Source organism: Aptenodytes patagonicus, chromosome Z (genome assembly GCF_965638725.1).
Source record: "Aptenodytes patagonicus chromosome Z, bAptPat1.pri.cur, whole genome shotgun sequence".
NCBI lineage: Eukaryota > Metazoa > Chordata > Aves > Sphenisciformes > Spheniscidae > Aptenodytes > Aptenodytes patagonicus.
The window spans coordinates 34,422,128-34,439,232 of NC_134982.1; the positions used below are offsets into that span (position 1 = coordinate 34,422,128).

At 33.9% G+C, this 17,105-nt stretch overlaps 1 protein-coding gene across 1 annotated transcript in view; it reads right to left on the reverse strand.

Annotated features, from left to right (window-relative positions):
• Positions 1 to 17,105, reverse strand: part of PTPRD (protein tyrosine phosphatase receptor type D) — a 1,297,197-nt gene that overhangs the window by 842,709 nt on the left and 437,383 nt on the right. Inside the window, exon 4 of the mRNA XM_076363450.1 lies at positions 13,551 to 13,591. The gene's annotated coding sequence lies outside the window, so the exon portion shown is untranslated. The remainder of the gene's footprint in view (positions 1 to 13,550; positions 13,592 to 17,105) is intronic.

Sequence of the window (17,105 nt, forward strand, 5' to 3'; positions counted from 1 at the left end):
GTGTCTGGGCTACTTACGACTGATTGTAATCAACTAAGTTATTCCATTAAGATATGGCCTTTTAGGGCATAGTTACCCCAGCACTTCCTCTGGTAGCAAAACTGATTTAAGAAATTTCTTTTTACCTGTATCCAGAGGTATTCCTGCCTGTATGACATGGTAAATGCCCCCCATCTACTGTGTTGACCTAACTGCTGTTGAATCATTGGGTAAACAGGATCACAGAAATGATCCTATTCAGAAGAACTGGACCTTCTCACTGTCAGAGCTTCCCCTACCCTGAATGGTTGCATTACACATGAACTGAGGGAGTTATTGTCACCATAGTCATGGCAGAATCAGGAGACTTTCTGAGATTTGAGCAACAAGTGTTTTGAGGTTTTTGAGGTTCAAAACCAAATGGCTTCTTCAGGAAAGGAGTGGGGAGATGATACAAGTGTTAAGGGAAAAGGCAGAGATAGAGTTATATGACAGAAAGAAAGAACACATAGTAGGGGTTAACACCTGTGCTGAAAGCTTACATTTTTGAAGTTTCCTTCATTGCGGCTTTGTTGACTTGTTAGTCTGTCAAAAGTCTTAAGTTTCTATCCCATGACTGGAAATAAATACCTGGGTTACACCTGAAATATATCTGGAATCATGAGTAACAGTTAACCTGCTGTAGACCTGTTGTTCATCATTTATAAATATATACACTGATCTGGACCTACTTGGGTGTTGCACAAGTCACATTTGAGCTGAGGACTTCATGGGCCTTGACAGTTTTGTGTAGGCTCCCACAGCATGTATAAAAAGTTAACTACAGTCACACATTTAGGAATTTTATATGCATAAATGAAGTAAAGTCTTCGCCATAGGCCCGGTAGTTCAGCCACTGTTCAGGAAGCTGACTGCACTGCAGTTTTCAGCAGTTCCTAGGGCTACTTATTTCAGCAGAAAAATGGGGAGAAAACCAAAGAGGAACAGAAATGTTTTCTGACGTTATAAACATCTTTGGTATTCAGAGTTTAAGATTTACTCTGATGTTCAAATCCACATCAACAGACATCAGAGAGACGGAAGTTAAAAAAAACCAACCCTCTTTGTTACTTGAGGCTTGGCTCGTTTGGGGGTTTTCTTTTGTTCTTTTTTGTTCTTTTCTTTCTCTCAGTTTATTGCAATGCTTCATTTTTAATATCTCACTTACTGAATTTCTAACTAAACAAACTCCTTAATCCAAAAAAAATCTCAAAGCCCCAAAACCTGGCAGCAAAAATCTCTTGAGACTCCAACTAGCTAGAAACAGAAATACCCTGCAGCAACTTCTATGACTGCATGGTGTGTGTAAAATGGGGTTTATATTTCTGTATAAGATGGGCTATAAGGAAGGGGAGATCAGAAAGATGCAAGCACTTGTTGCTCATCTTCATAATTTTTGCATTTAACCTTAGTATTGACTTTAAAAGATCTCCTCCTTGCTTCTGTGATTATTGCTTACTTACAATCACATAAACACAAATCTACATATTTCTGATTATTTTTTTCTGGTAAGAAACAGAGTCCCAGGAGAGCTAGCCTTCAGTTGTCATAGTATTGGCTGGAGTGTAAGAATTCAGCAAAAGATGAGGCTAAAGTAGATAACATAATAATGCAGTGAACAGCACTGCCATCTCTTTTATCAAGACTATGGACAATTATTTTAAATATATGATTGTCTTGTGTTCTGTTTTGTTTTGTTTCCTTGAGGAAGCTTCCTTAGACACAATAGGGACACCTTCTGTAAAAATTTCTGTAATCAAAGTAGTATAAGACCATATTTGTGTGTCCTTTCTTACTGGAAGCAGATCCAGTCTAAGAGGTGAATGACTCATTTTTATCTTTAGCAGCTTTTTTCCAGCTCCCTTCCACGTGATTATTTCCAACTCAGTTGTGTCAACTCAATTGCTTTTGTGATGTTTTGTTGTTTGTGATTTTGGTTTGGTGGTGTTTTTATGTTTTTGGTTTTTAACACATCACAAAACTACTTTAATTTTTTTAAATGACTAATTAAAAACAAAGAAATTAAAGAGAGGGTGTTGTTTGTGCTCTAAAGATGGGTCATTACAGACTGATACACAAGCAACTGAATCTTCACAGCTGAGTCACCAGAGCCGCTGGTAAGATGAAAGTGGAACATTGGAAAGATTATATTTTCAAAAATTTGTTGTTATCACAGTTCTTTTTTTTTTTATCATTCCTAATACAGAATATCACCATGTAACATCCTAATCCAAAAGGGAAGAGTATGCTAAACAGCCTAACAACTTGTGAATTATACAGCTATCTTGACACTACAACTGCAGCAGGTGGTTATTTCTTATCCTCTTTCCTCTTCCCTTTAGATTAATTCTTTATTATGTCTGATGAATACAGGCTGTGTAGCCTGTATTCATACAAATATGAATTTGTCTGACCATTCAAAATCTACTATTCTTAATTTCTTAACTAACAATTCTTTATTCAGTGAAGACAACTTCTTCCTTTGGTAACCAAGTGTGTACCTTTTAGTCTGAAGCATTGCCTCCATGCCAGTATGTGTGTTTACATGCACAATTGATAGAAAAGAATCTAGGCGGAATAGATCTTTGTAGTTTATTGTTTTTACTATAACTTTATAAAGTTATAGTTATAGTTATAAAGTTATAGTTTATCATTATAGTTATAAAGTTATAGTTTATAGTTAACTTTATAACTATATAAACTTTATAAAGTTTATTGTATAACACCAAGCAGGAAGTAAGCTGTTGCTTTGACATGAAAATGATCTTTGGGCAATTGACTCTCCTCAACTTTCTTCCAGGAGTGTTGTAAAATTGTGGTTCACTCCAAAGGAGGAAGCAAAGGTTGATCAGAGCTACGTCTGCTCCTAGCTTGTGAGTCTACATCCTTGTATTAACACATAATGCTCTTGTATTACAGTGCCTTTGAAATAGATCTTCAAACTGTATCTGATGAAGAAACAGGGCTCCTGCCTGCTTCTTTGTCAGCAATATTATTTCTTAGTTTATTTCTAAGTGCCTATCTATTCATTTTGAGTAGGCTTCCTACAAGAAAACTGGGCTAAAAGATTTGGACTTCTCTTTTCAAAACTGAAGAACCTGCCCAGCAAAATGTATATACTCAAGCTGGGCTAATAACTTATAACTACTAAAAATTATTACAATTTGTAATTGCAGTTGCAAAGCAATTACAAGAAGAGGTTTTTTGGTTTTGGTTTGTTTGGTTTTGGGTTGTTTTTTGTTTTTTGTTTTTTTAAAGTGGAACAGCAAGGCTTCTCTCATAACAAAGAAACCAATGAAAATGAAATGTTCTAAGCCAAAGTGAACTCTGAAATTCTGTCTAAAAAGCAAGCCCATAGGAAGCTCATGCCTCCCTCATCTTCCATCTTCTTCTGTTACCCTAAGACATTTAGATTTAGACCAGCTATCTCTCCACTACAATAGCTTGTCCTGTATGAATGTAAACTAATAACAAACACCAGAGAATAAAGAAGTGTGATGTCTACTTCTAAACCTGAGTTAAAAAACTAAGGGAAAAATGTAAAATTGATCACCTAGCAGGAAGTAAATTATTTAGAATCTATGCAATCTAAGAGAAACAGAGGTTCTAAATGGTTTAGTATGGGGTGAAATCCAAACTACTGACAATTGTTTGAAACACTAGCAGCACTCTGTATGTATTATGCATTTCCTGGGACAACAACTAATTCTGATTTTTTCAGTGTTCACTGCACATAACTTAAGAAACAAGACAAAGTGGTACAGCAGCATAGTGACAGAACACTACATATGATGAAATTGAGACATCAAAAATCTTAGAACAATATTAGAGGTAATATTGTATATCAGCATGATATTTAAGAATCAAATATGTACCTTTTAAGGCACTATTTACATTCAGACCATACTTGCCATTCTAGATACTCCCAAAAACTTTCTGATTCCTTGCTGTCTCATATTTTTACCTTTTATGGAAACAAAAGGCTTTAAAAACTTCTGACAGTCGCATGTAAATACCAGAATGCTTAAATGCTCATTTCAGTAAAAGAGAAGTTTTTTCCAGACTTTAAACATTGTAGTATAAACTATGCAAACATAAAAAAGATACAATCTGTCATTTATTTCCTTTGAAACAAATTTATAAATTAAAATATTCTATTGTGAAAATACTAAAGCTGTGTATTTTTTTCCTAAACAATATTTAGTCAAATTTGTGTTTTCTTTTGTTTTGTTTTTCAAAACTGCATAGGCTCAGACAAATATGGTGCTTTCTATTGAAATACTCAACAACAAAATATTAATACATCATGATAAGCCCTATTCCTAATACTCCACATTTAATGCAAATATCTGTTTTTTGTGAAAACTGCCCAGTGTGTTATATTATCCCTGACATTTAATTCTTCTGTATTTTTCTCATTGGATCCGTTATCTAATGAGGGGCAAAATGCTGTGTAGTGTAATGTTACCTCTAACACTTTTCTTCTTATTCCCAGAGTTATTCACATATTTTGCTCATTATTGTCCTATGAAAATTCTTTATATTTTGGCTGTTTGAGGAAACACCACATATTACATCAACTAAAAGATTTCCTTCACTGCTCTGGGAAATCTAGTGGTTTAGCTCTTGGGCATTTGAGTCATTAAGGGAATTTTCATATTCAGTACCCTGCAACAGATTCAGCCTTGCATAATTCAAAACAACTTCACACCACTTATGGTAAATGGTCCATGTAGGACTGTTTGTTTTTCTTATGCATTCTTTCACCTTCCTCACAGATGATTCTTTTTAACCATTTTTTAATTCTCTTTCCTCAATTAATGGGGAAGGGTAAAGTGGCATCAACTGATTATCATAAAAAAATGACAGACTGTTAAAAACTGGAAAGTTCTGAAAAGTTAAATTTATCTGCTGGTTTTCTGCAACTAACTGATTTCTGTGCTATCTAATACCTTCATTCTCCACAAAAGTCCAAGTGTGAAAGCCTCTACAGCCAAGTGCAGTCCCACCACAATCAGTTTGGTAAGCCTGAAACTTAGGATGTAGATCTTGTCCGTAATTATTTAGAGTGAAAAAAGTTCTGAAGAACTTCTAATTAGGATTTACTGGGAGAGTTGAAATGAAAATTTAGCTTGATTAGTAAGAAAAAAGTAGTCCTAAAAGGGCTTCCAAAAGGGAAGAAGGATATGAGACATTTTATGTGGTCAAAGCAGGAAATGAAAATACAGTGATAAAAGACACAACACTAAGCATAGGTTAGCTGACCTAAGAATTAACTTTTCCATTTGCTTTTTTGGAATGCACAGCTTTCAAAAAAGTCAATAATGAATCAGGGATTATTTAGAATTAAAAATGTATTAAAAAACCATGAAATCTATTACTGCTCAGTGATGATATTTCTTACAGAACTTCAGGGACCAGTCTTGCATTGAATGACACTGATTAGTGTCATTCAGCAGGCTTTTTCTATATCTACCTACATGTAGCTGTAAAGAAAATTCAGAAGTGAATCTAGTCTGCTGTAAGTTATACTTTTCTTTTGCCCACTTATTAAGTAAATTGCTCTACTTTAGATTTCTTTAAATTTTACTTGGAAATACATCCAATTTAAAGAGAAGAAAAATATTGTGGTTCAGAAGTGTTCACTGAGTACAGCTATTGAGTGAATAATACAATCAACCAAGTCCACTTTCACTTTCCCCCCCCATTTTAGCTTGGACCTCTAAAAATTAACTTTTTTGGATATAAATTTTATGCACAATCCTTCATTCAAGCTCAAATGGCTAAATCAGAAAACATGTAAGAAAGTGTAAATGTTGTGTTAATGGGTTGCTGTCATTATGGACAAATCTGCAGGAAAAAAATCTGAAAAAAACCCTCTAATTTGCATGCTGAAATATGGAAAAAAAATTCTTATTAAATCTTTCCCAATTTGTCTCTGAATTTGGCCCTATGTCAGGTTTGTACACCTGAATTCCACCATTCCACCATAAACATCTGGAAAGAAGGAAATTTTCTAGAACACAGCTATCATTAAAAAGAGAAAGAAAAAAAAAAGATGAAAACCAGTAAACTCCAGACCAATCAGTGAAACATTAGTTGTAAGGGAGTACACTTGGAAATATTCTAAAGTGCTTGGAGAAACACCTAGAAAAACACAGTTTGATTTAGGATTGCTACTCAGGCAGGGGAGTTCATGCTTAATTACACAACATCCTTTGAAAATATTTTTGTATGACAGATAAGAGAAATTCTCCAGATTCTGTAAAATTACTCTTTCAAAATGCATCTGAAAAGGTTTCATGCAGGAGATGAGTGGTTAACATAAATAATACTGCATGTAGGAAAATGACCAGAAAGAGTATATATTCTAGTAGATATTACATACCCTCCTTCTCTTTGACTTCCCTCCCCAGTGTAAAATTATGTAACATCGGAAAGCAATAAACTATGGATTCTCTTCCACTCAGTCACTTTCACTACTCTCCATTGTTAGATAGACCAAAAGTGAAGATAATATTCCAGGAGGAATTTACATTTTAAATAGGTGTCAGAAATGGGAAAACCCTCTCTTTGAGTTAAAGAAAAATGTATAGCCAAATTAAAGCAAATTTTCCATTTCATTAGCAACTTCTGTAAGGGATTTGAATGTTCACATTTCATTACATCATCTTGTATTTCTGTATTTTCTAGTGAGCTCCTAGACAAAAACTCTCTCCTGTATTTATTTCTTCAAAGTTTGCTAAGCTTCTGTAGACCATAAAAGTAGTAAACCAACACTAATAACCTCCATTTCATGTGGGCTTTTGTAGTACGGAAGGAACTGGAGAAATGGGGTTGCCCTATAATGCTGTCCTGAATTAGTCCTTAAAATTCTGTTTCAGATCATGAGTAATCCAAATTAGGAGCTACTGCTTTTCTAGATTTGTATAGGATCCAGCACAATAGCAGTTTATTCCTTAAATGTAGGTGTCAACTGTTTTTGACAGAGAAAAACTCAAAATACGTACCTTTTCATTTGGCCTTAGGTCAGTCTTTCTCTCCTTCTTACTTTAAAGACCTCCACCTTGTCCTTCATGACAGTAAAAAATTTAATCTTTTAACAAAATTTCAAGTTCTACTGGGTGAGGTGGGTATTAGTACAACCCTCTAAAATGTAGGAAAGTCATGATGCATCATTATGCTAGTGTAGTCAGAATGACAAGCCATGTTTCATACAAGTTGAATAGAAATTTAAAAGGAAAAACAAAGCATTTCATGAGAGGCAAAAAATGCATTTACATTAATAATGCACTAACTTTTAATAAAATCAGGTTCTACTAGTACCTGAAGAAGTGAAGTTTTTGTTTTTTCAGTTAGGAGTTTTTACTTTCCCTTCATTCCTCTCAAACCACAGCTCCCTGAGAGGAGAGCTCTTCTGGAGGAGTCTTCACTGTCAAACAAACTAAATCCAGCTGTAGAGCACTGGTTAATAATCTAGTTACCTCTCTGAATGTGCACTGAGATAAAACAACTAAAAAAACATACTGCTTGCATACAAGTGTATGAAATAGTAACCATCAGGTTAGAAACTCTGGTATCTGTCTACAGTTGGAAAAAGGATTAAACAGAGGAATATAAAACAAAAATGTGCTTTTCTTCCATTTCTTCTAGCTAGTCTTTTAGATTAATTTTTGGAGAAAGCTAAACAAAACCTGTTAAACTAGAAAATAATTTGGTTTTAAATTGTTTTACATTGGTAAGAAGTCATTGTGTTGAGTGATCACATAGTAATCATATCTGCAGAATGTCTGTTAATATTTGGGTTTTGTTATAATAAGTCATAAATTCAAATTTGAAAAGACACTTTGGGAGGAAAGCATCTGAAATATCAAACCACTTCATGAAGGTGTAAAAAAGTTTTAGATTACTTACAAAATTCTTAAATAAAAGTTATCTTTCTTTTTAGTAACCTTTTCTTTTTGTTTTGTTTTGTTTTGTTTTGTTTTGTTTTGTTTAAAGGTGCCACATGGGGAAACTGTCCACTTTCTGCCTGGCAGTTCATCCAAGAGTTTTTAGAATTCTCAGTCACATAACATTTTTTACACAACAATAAACAAAATAATGCTAGGTTGCACATTTCACAATCAACAAGATATGAAACACACATAGCTAAGTGTTGATTAAACCTCTCTTAGTCTAAAAACACACTTCTGTGTATCAGGGAAGATCTACGAGTGAGCTGGAAACCTGTGGGGACCAACTTAAGACATAAAAAAAAAAATTGACTTTAACAAAAGTCAATTTTCCAGAAATTTCTTTGGAAAACTTTCCAGGTGACCAAAATATGTAAATGTGACAGGCATAGGTGGAGTTTTGCTAGTCTGTGTGTGGTATGAATCTGATAATACAAGTTTCTTCACATTTTTGCAGTCCTTCTCACATTTCTGGTTCTTTCCTATTTCACTTTTCAGCTTTTTTAGTCTGCTTTTTTTTTTTTTTCTTATTCTCCACTAACATGCCAGCAAGCCCTGTGTTCATTTTAGCATTTCTTCAGAAATCCTAATGTAACTTCTTACAGCCTTTTTCATCCTTTCCCTCTACTATACCCAATAATGACAAACAAAACCTATAGCCCAGTGCTACCCCGAAAACAACTAAAGCTGCTATTGTGAAAAACTTTTATCAAACTGTTTATTTTTCCTCCTAAAGCTGTACCTTAGAGTTTCTTTGTCAGCAATGCTTACAATCAATGAAAACAGTGTTCTTAAGACCCTAAAGCAGAAGTAGTCAGAACCTGCACTAACACAGAGGAATCCACAAGGCACAATGTTATAGTGGGCTGCTGTGTGAGAACGAGATAGCTGGAAACTTTAGCAGTGTGGAAATTTATGGGACCGAACTGCAGGCTTATGGTTCAGCAGAAAACAGCCAAAAGCCTTGCTGAAAGCACAGGAGTTTCATTTACCAAGTATTTCTAGAGTAAAAGGCAAACAAGCTAAAAGGTAGACACACTTCCATTCAGCTGTCAGCAGGGCTGGGATCTAAGGAGATTCTTATCTGTTCCAGGAAAACAAAGGTAGGACTCTGTTGACCTCCTTTTCATTCAGGCCCCAAGGGAGCTGTGGTAAACCATAGAGGATGGAAGGAAGATCCTTTGAAATCTTTCCTTTTAGAAACTAGGGAAAAAAGTGCTTATCAGTTCTAAAAATAAACAATATATCATCCTGGTTCCCAAAACACTGGTAGGCAGGCTATCTTTTGGCAGCCTGAATTTTGTTTATTGACATTTTTTTTTTTTCCATTTTAATTATATATTGAGCTTACTTTAAGATATACTATGGAATTAAACATATTCTTTAAATACAAAAAGCACCAAAAGAAAGACAATTTATAAGTAACTGTCTAATGACCTTCTTTCTGAACACCATTTTGGTTTAGATCCTAAATTCCCTGTGTTTTTCCCAAATTTACATACACTAGAAATCTAGAATCTAGAAAGCTGGAATCTACATTTTTTACCTACTTGTGGGGCTTTAAAGAAACAAAATCAGTTAAGTCTCTCTTCTTCAGAACTTAATTTTCACTTTCAAAATGGAATTCTTAACTGATTTTGGTTGCCAAGACCAAGTCTTACTAAACACAATATTTTGTCTACTTATAGCATAATAAGGTCTCTGTGGGACTAGATATTGAAACATGAAAATACTGGAAAATACCTGCCTTTGCTTTATTCAGAAAAAAAAAAGGAAAGAAGAACATGGCACAGATCATGCTTTTTAGTTCTTGGAGTGATTCATACTACATTTATACGTCGTCTTTTTTTTTTCCCCTCTTAAAAATTACAATAGCCTTTAGCTTTACTGGCATTTATCTCCCAAAAGTAAATTCATAGTAGGTATTATAATGACACAAATAAAAAGGTTTTAATTTCCAAAACCTATTAAAAAGCTGTCTCTAAAAAAAAAAAAAAAGGGTTTGAAGTTCAAATGAAAGACAATATCTGAATAATACTAATCCCCAGGAGAATGCATGGCACCTGCCAGACACTGTAAAGGTTTTATAAATGTTGTCTTCTGCAAAGTCGACTGCAAACATCATAAGGCCTTTGGTAAATATGTCTAACAGCCTTTTTGTTTGAGCAGAAATATTGAACTTCCTGCCATTATGATTCTAAAGTAGAGAAGATTATTTCAGACTTTTTTTTAAATATTTGATTAGTGGCCTCTTCTTTTTGCTTGGGATCAAGTTTCAAATCATACACAGAGTTAAGTGTTTAAAAAAAAGTCCTCCTTAGCAATACAAGTCTTGTAAAACCATCTATTTAGAAGTCATTTATGAGTAAACATATAGAAACACTGAGGCTGGAAAAGAAAAAAAAATGGGCTGTCTGATCCACAATATCAGAATGAGCACACAAAATTCTGCACTGCAGGAAAATAATATTGTTGTTTATATTGCATAATGCGAAATGTTTATCTCTTTGGCAGAGGCAAAATACCACATTTTGTTTGTCTACAATTATCTACTGATAAATGTATTAGTACTAATTTGGCTGTAATAAAGAAAAAGAATTAGAAATGTTAACAAATTCTATTTAATTAAGGAATGCATAATATATAAAATAATAAAATAATCCAAAAATTTATTAACAGAATACTAGAAAACTTTCTGCTGTATGCAGAGAGACAGAACTGAAAAATATTTGTAGAGATCTAGATAGGTTTTATTATAAGAAAGAACATATTTTATCATTATAATAAGGGGGATAAGCTTTTTGAATAGACCAATAATTAGAAAATGTTCAGTGTCTACAAACTTTGAAACCTGAAGTCATTTAAAACAATAAACAAAATAATTTTAAAATTAAAAATGTACTTGCTTCCAGACACTATTGCTTAGAAATTTTTCAAAGATATACCTTATTTGTTAATTGAGTTTTAATGGAGTTTCATATTAGTCTGACTGATAAAGCAAAAATCCAAAGTAAGTATTAAACATTTGTCATTTGACAGGACAGAGCAGGATCAGTTAAAAACTAAATTTCAGCTGCCTCATTTTTGTTTCTTCAGAAAAAGACATGGTTTGTTTTTTGAAAGAAAGTTCAGCATCCTATTCTCCCATATTCTAAAGATATTCTTTTTTTAAGCATCCTTGATAAGTTTAAAGACTTTTTTAAGACTTTAATTAAAAACATTTTTATTTTGTTAAGGTGTTTTGCATTTAAGTGCAGTCCAGGATTAACCTGATGAACTACAATTTTGCAAAGATTATCATATGACTTCTGTTGACATAATGTTAGCTTAACTCTGTAATCTGAACTTTGTGTGAAAACATGTTTATTCTAATGCCGCCTCTGCTGGCATGAAATAGTAATTTGCAAATTAGTGAACCTATATTTACCTGTCAATAGCCGTAGACACGATGCTTAGGGACATGGTTTAGTTGTGGACTTGACAGTGTTAGGTTAAAGGTTGGACTCAATGATCTTAAGGGTTTTTTCCAACCTAAATGATTCTATGATTTTAGTCTATGATTTTAAGAATACAATGGTAGTATATATCTGGAACGGGTAAAAGGTAGTAAGGCATAAGTACTCTTCTGTATTTTGAATCAAAATACTGGTTTTACAACATAACACTCACATGTTCTTGTTCACTATCTCTTTTTCCTCCTAGTTTGCCAGAAATGTCTTGCTAGTGTTACTTGCAACCATATGAAGTAAATGGCATCCATAGAGTCTTCTGTCTGAAAATATCTTCATTTAGGAAAAGATCAGTTATCCTTCTAACATCTAAATGTGTGGTTCAGACTTTGCTTATGAATGATCTCATGTTTCCAACATAATAACTTTAAGGAAAGAAAACTGCATTTTCCCTTCTTGGCTTGCTTCCTCCCATTTATCTCTGCCCATCTAGTGAAAATATCTTGAGGCATTATCAGGATACAACTGTGAATGGTAAAGAATAGCTTCAGAACAAAAAGGCATTCGTGAATCGAGTATGATACCAATTTCTCAGTAGGCCTGAAAGCACTGTAGCTCCAAAACTGAAGGGTTTATGCCAGATGTCTCCTAGAGTGCCTTGCAAATGTGACTGGAAATATAGTATATTCTCACAAAACACATCAAAGTAAGGGAAAAATGAAACTCATTAATTGAGGTAATAAAGATTTATGTTCAAGCAGTGAGGTGATGAAAATTAATACCACTCCGCTGAATGGAACGGAACTGTGACAATTGAAATGAATTGAAGATATACCTCAGTTATTTCAGTGGCTGTAAGAGATTGCTTTTATATTTGGGGAAAGGAAAAATGAAAGATTCTCCCAGAAGCCAGGCAGAGATGATCTACTCCCAGTATTGCTCCTACCTTCAACCCATTGCATCTTTTTTTTGTGTGCAGTGAAACAAGTTTCATTTTCCTGGCTAGAGAATTTCTGTTTCTTTAGGGACTGGTCTTTGGTCTTTGGTCTAAAATCCAAGTCCTAAACTCATCAAACCAAAGGCAAAATTCCAAGTGTGCCCATGTTCTCTTTTATAACTGCACGATTATAGTAACTTTACTTTTTCCACTCAAACACACTTCGTGGAATCTTTAACAAATAGGAATAAGGATTAGCAGCCAGCATTGTAATGTAACATCATAACACTTGGAGATCAATATTACTTACATTGCACTAATTTTGCTGTTGAAAAACAGCATGACAACTTCTTGATTCAGCAGAAACTTGACATAGCAAATACTTTGCTGCTAGTCATTCCCTCAATACCAAGCAGTTAACAGATACTGTTCATTTCTGCTCAAGCTATGTCATTGAGTCACTGGCATTTGAACCTGCTGCTATTGGGATGAAACAAAACAATACAAAATGTGGACATGAAAAACGCTTCAGTTTTAAAGCTTGTCAAGTACGCTATGTGAGAGAAAGACATAAATTGTAAATTAGCCTTATGTAATTTTTTTTACAGTAAAAAGCAACTTTCCAAACACTACAGAGAAGATAGACATTTCAGGCATAGAGAAAGGAGAAAGCCCAGTGATTAATAGGTAGCTAAACACACAAAAATAATTTTCCATATGGTCTTTACATATGGAGGATGTACATCAATGAAAAGACACTGATAAGTGTACTTTATCACTTTCTTTGTTTCTTTGTTTGTTTTGTAAGAATAGCTCATCTTCCTTCAGGTTTCTTTTCTAGAGGAAAGTTACCTGAAGCAACAAAATCACCTAGGATGTTTCTCTATTCATAAAATTTTAGGACATCATGAGAAATATAGCTGCTTAAATATTTGATACTAATTTACTAAAACTGTTAATGTTTAAATTCAATGTACTCAAAAGAATATTACTTAGGTAAAGCTCCTGCTGAAATCAAGGTCAAATCTGAATAAACAGTGTAGGACTTGGTAAATAGGACTCAGTAGGAGTGGCTTACTATTTTTTAAATTCATGGATAACAGATTCATTTCATTTAAATTCAACATAGAATATACAGTTTTTATTATTATAATGAAAAAAATATCAAGGACAAGGAACTTTTTAACTTACTCTTCTCCGAGGCACATCCTGTTGTGTCTCAGGATAGAGATCTAAAAAAAAAAACCAAAAACATTTGATATTACTGGTAATATGTAAATGGTAATATGGTAAAATGTAAAGCACTTAACAGTCATTGTTAAATCCCATTGTTTTATGCATACACAGATTTACGTTTGTTGATAGGAATAGTCAGAAAGAATTATGACTCATAAACATTGCAATACCTGATACATAATACCTGATAGCAATAAAAGTGGAAAGGCACTTCTGCAGTTCTTTCTTTCCTCTTTTTAAACATATCTGATGTTTCTGAATTTTCTTACAAGTCTTACTATGAATTTCAAATCATATCAGAGAACATTTTTAATTGTAATTTTCATAATTGAATGTTTAAATGATGTCATAAGTGAAAATCTAAAATGATGCAGAATTCAATACTTGTACTATGGGTCACCGTTTCCAAATATATAACTTTGTAATTCTTAGAACATTTTTTTCAGGCTTGAATCAGTTTACAGATTTTAACGACAGTTAAATACCAACTCAAATAAGAACTCCATAATGTAAAGCACTTAAATGCACTGTTTGCAAGGCTGCATAAAGCATTCCATCAAATATTATAAATTGTCTCAGGGGTTTTTTTTAGTTAGTTTTGGAAAAGTAGGACTCAAGTAATAATAATTAGATAATAATAACCAGGGTAGGCTATCAATGTTACCTTCAGTGTTCCTACATCTGAGTCCTTGATATTGTTGCAACAAAACTATTCATATGTAGAAATTTGGTATGTCATTGCAGAACTCTGCAATATTTCATAATAAAGGATGAAAGCTTAATCAGATTGAATTGAGAATTGGCACTTTACTCACAAGTGATTTGACCACGTGTAATATCTATACTAACATTTCTAATGTGCACGTCTTAAGATCTTCATGCATTGAAGAGGGAAATGTTCAAAAGCTCTATTCATCAATTTTTCATACCCCTTTTTCTGTCAGTACGGGTATATATGCACCCCTAGCATGAAACCTATATATGCAATGTTCACATAAGTATTCCAAATGCTTCTATTCAGAAAAACTTAAGGTTGTTGTAAGTGTGAAATTTTAAGGGCTGCAAGGTCTAAGAATAACAACAGATATTATTAGGAGGCTGAAATCTACCATACCAGTGCATAAAGACCTTGGGTTTTAGCCCTGCAATAATTAGAAATGCTGACTCTTAAGTGTCCAAACAGGAGAAGATTGATTGCTTCCAGGAAGGATATTTCACTTTATGGGGACAGAGGAAGAAACATTTCTTAAGTAATTTGACTGTATAAATAATGAATACTTGAAACTGATCTGGGATCAAGATTTTTCAAATATATTATTGGGAATATGGACAAGTGGGCAGAAAGCAGATAAAAGTAAAAATTGCAATCAGAATTTACAACAGAAATAACATATGGTCAGTTCATGACATGACTGACTACATGGCTTATCACTGCTCTATACATGCAGCTGTTGGCCTAAAGAGTTGTTGACAATTCCAGTTCCTCTGCCAAAAAAAAAAGCACCAAAAAAATCAACAAAACAAGCAAGCAAGCAAACAAGCAAACAAACAAAAAATAACCAGATCTAACCAAGGGCTCAGAATGCACAAATTTATTTCAGTCTGTGTTCATGTTAGTTAGGCTTTGAATTCATTTACTTCAGAAGCTGAATTACACTCCTGTGAGTTATTCACACTTTTAAACTTTGTAAGGTTAAAGTTGTAATTAGCAGTGACCTTAATGTAAATTATTACTTTCCTCCTTTTGAACCTAATGGAATAATCTAGACACTCTAAAAACCTTCTACAGCTCACCTTTAGGAGCAGAGACTGATCTTGTCACTTCTCAGATTTGTTGAAATGTTTCAAGAGGGGTTTACTGATCAATATCTATATTGAGGGCATGAGAAAGAGTACATCATATTCTGCAAGAATTTTTTAAGTGAGTTTAGAAGTGGGGAGCATATCTTCGAAGTGAAAGGAAAAGCTACTGAATTCTTTAGATTCAATAACCCATGCACTTCTTTTACGTTAAGAATCTATAAGGATCAGTGAAAGCACATAGGACTATTTCAAAGTAATTCATAGCATCTTAAAAAAAACAAATTAGAAGAAGGCAAGAATTTCTTTCACATGGCACATACTTAACTTCAGGATGTCATTCTCAGGATAATTAATATGCAATAGAGCACCAAGCACTTATTCTTGAACACAGGCAAACCAATCACGTCCTGGGGTGGCACCTCACCCGGGTGATGTCTGTTTGGCAGCTAAGTGACATATTTCATCATGAAAGAGTTACTCTTTTCTGCCACCCTTTCTAACCCATTCCTCAAAATACCAACTTTTCTATTCTGTTCCTTTATTGTTTAAAATCAGAGGTATTGGACAACGGTCTTTCCAGATAGCTTAGTAACTGGCTTCCAATAATAGTCTAATCTCCTCTCTCCCATGCCAGTTTTCCTAGACCTGAACCTGAATTATGTTTTACCTGAAGAACCTGAAAAAAAGAGTTAGTGTTAAGAAGAGTGCAGGAACCAAAAAAAAGAGCTATGCACTGAACCTAAACAGAGATCAAAGATGTGTTTTGAGCTTTTATTCATCATTTAAGAAAGAAAACAGGTTTACTGGCAGCAACTGAGTGACCTGTGTAATATTTGGCCAGTGTGAATTAATTCCTTACCTTATTTACATTAGTATCAATTGAAAAAAAAAGTCATTGAAGTTGATATGTTACAATGATGAAAATAAGCACAGAAATTACAAGATTTCACACCGAAATGGTAAAGTGACTTGGTTCACTCATAAAAATCCAAAGGATATTTTAAGACAATACATATTTGAGCAAAGAAATAGAAATTTGCATAAATATAGCATCTACCAATGGGCAAAAATAGCTTAACCTTTTACGATGTTTTCAAATGGTTTATGGTAACCTCTGACTGATGAATTTCAACCTCACTTGCTTGACTTTTGGGGAACTTTGTGAATGAAGGCTGAGGGGAGCTGTCCACCCACTTCATACGTGAACAGAAAATAATCTTCCCACCCACTTCATCTGATCAAGCATTAAACTGTGATTGAGCTACTTCATACTTCTGCTGCTTTCATGATGTGTGAAACCAGAAAAAAGGACATAGCAGCTTTGTTCTTCAAAGAACTCTCAGTATTTTGGATGATCAGTGTATTTGTGGTAAAAAAAAAATTTTCTTTGAATAGCAGACTTGTCATGCTCAGAACTCCAAAGCCTGTTCCTTACTCATCGTATGTCCATGATGTATATCATGTAGAAAAGGAAAAAGCTATTCTGGACAGTATATTGCTGTCCCCAGGCATAGTTTTGCCTGGGTTTGTCTTATGCCTTTTCTTGATTATGTTATTAAAGATGCCTAAGCCCTAAGATTTTTGAAAGGTATTCAGTACATTAAAGATAGTTGTAGATTTGCTAAAACACTTAATCATTTAACTCTCATCAATGTGATTTCTAAAAGCACCTGTGTAGGTTAGGTGTTCAAGTGCTTTTCCAAGCAT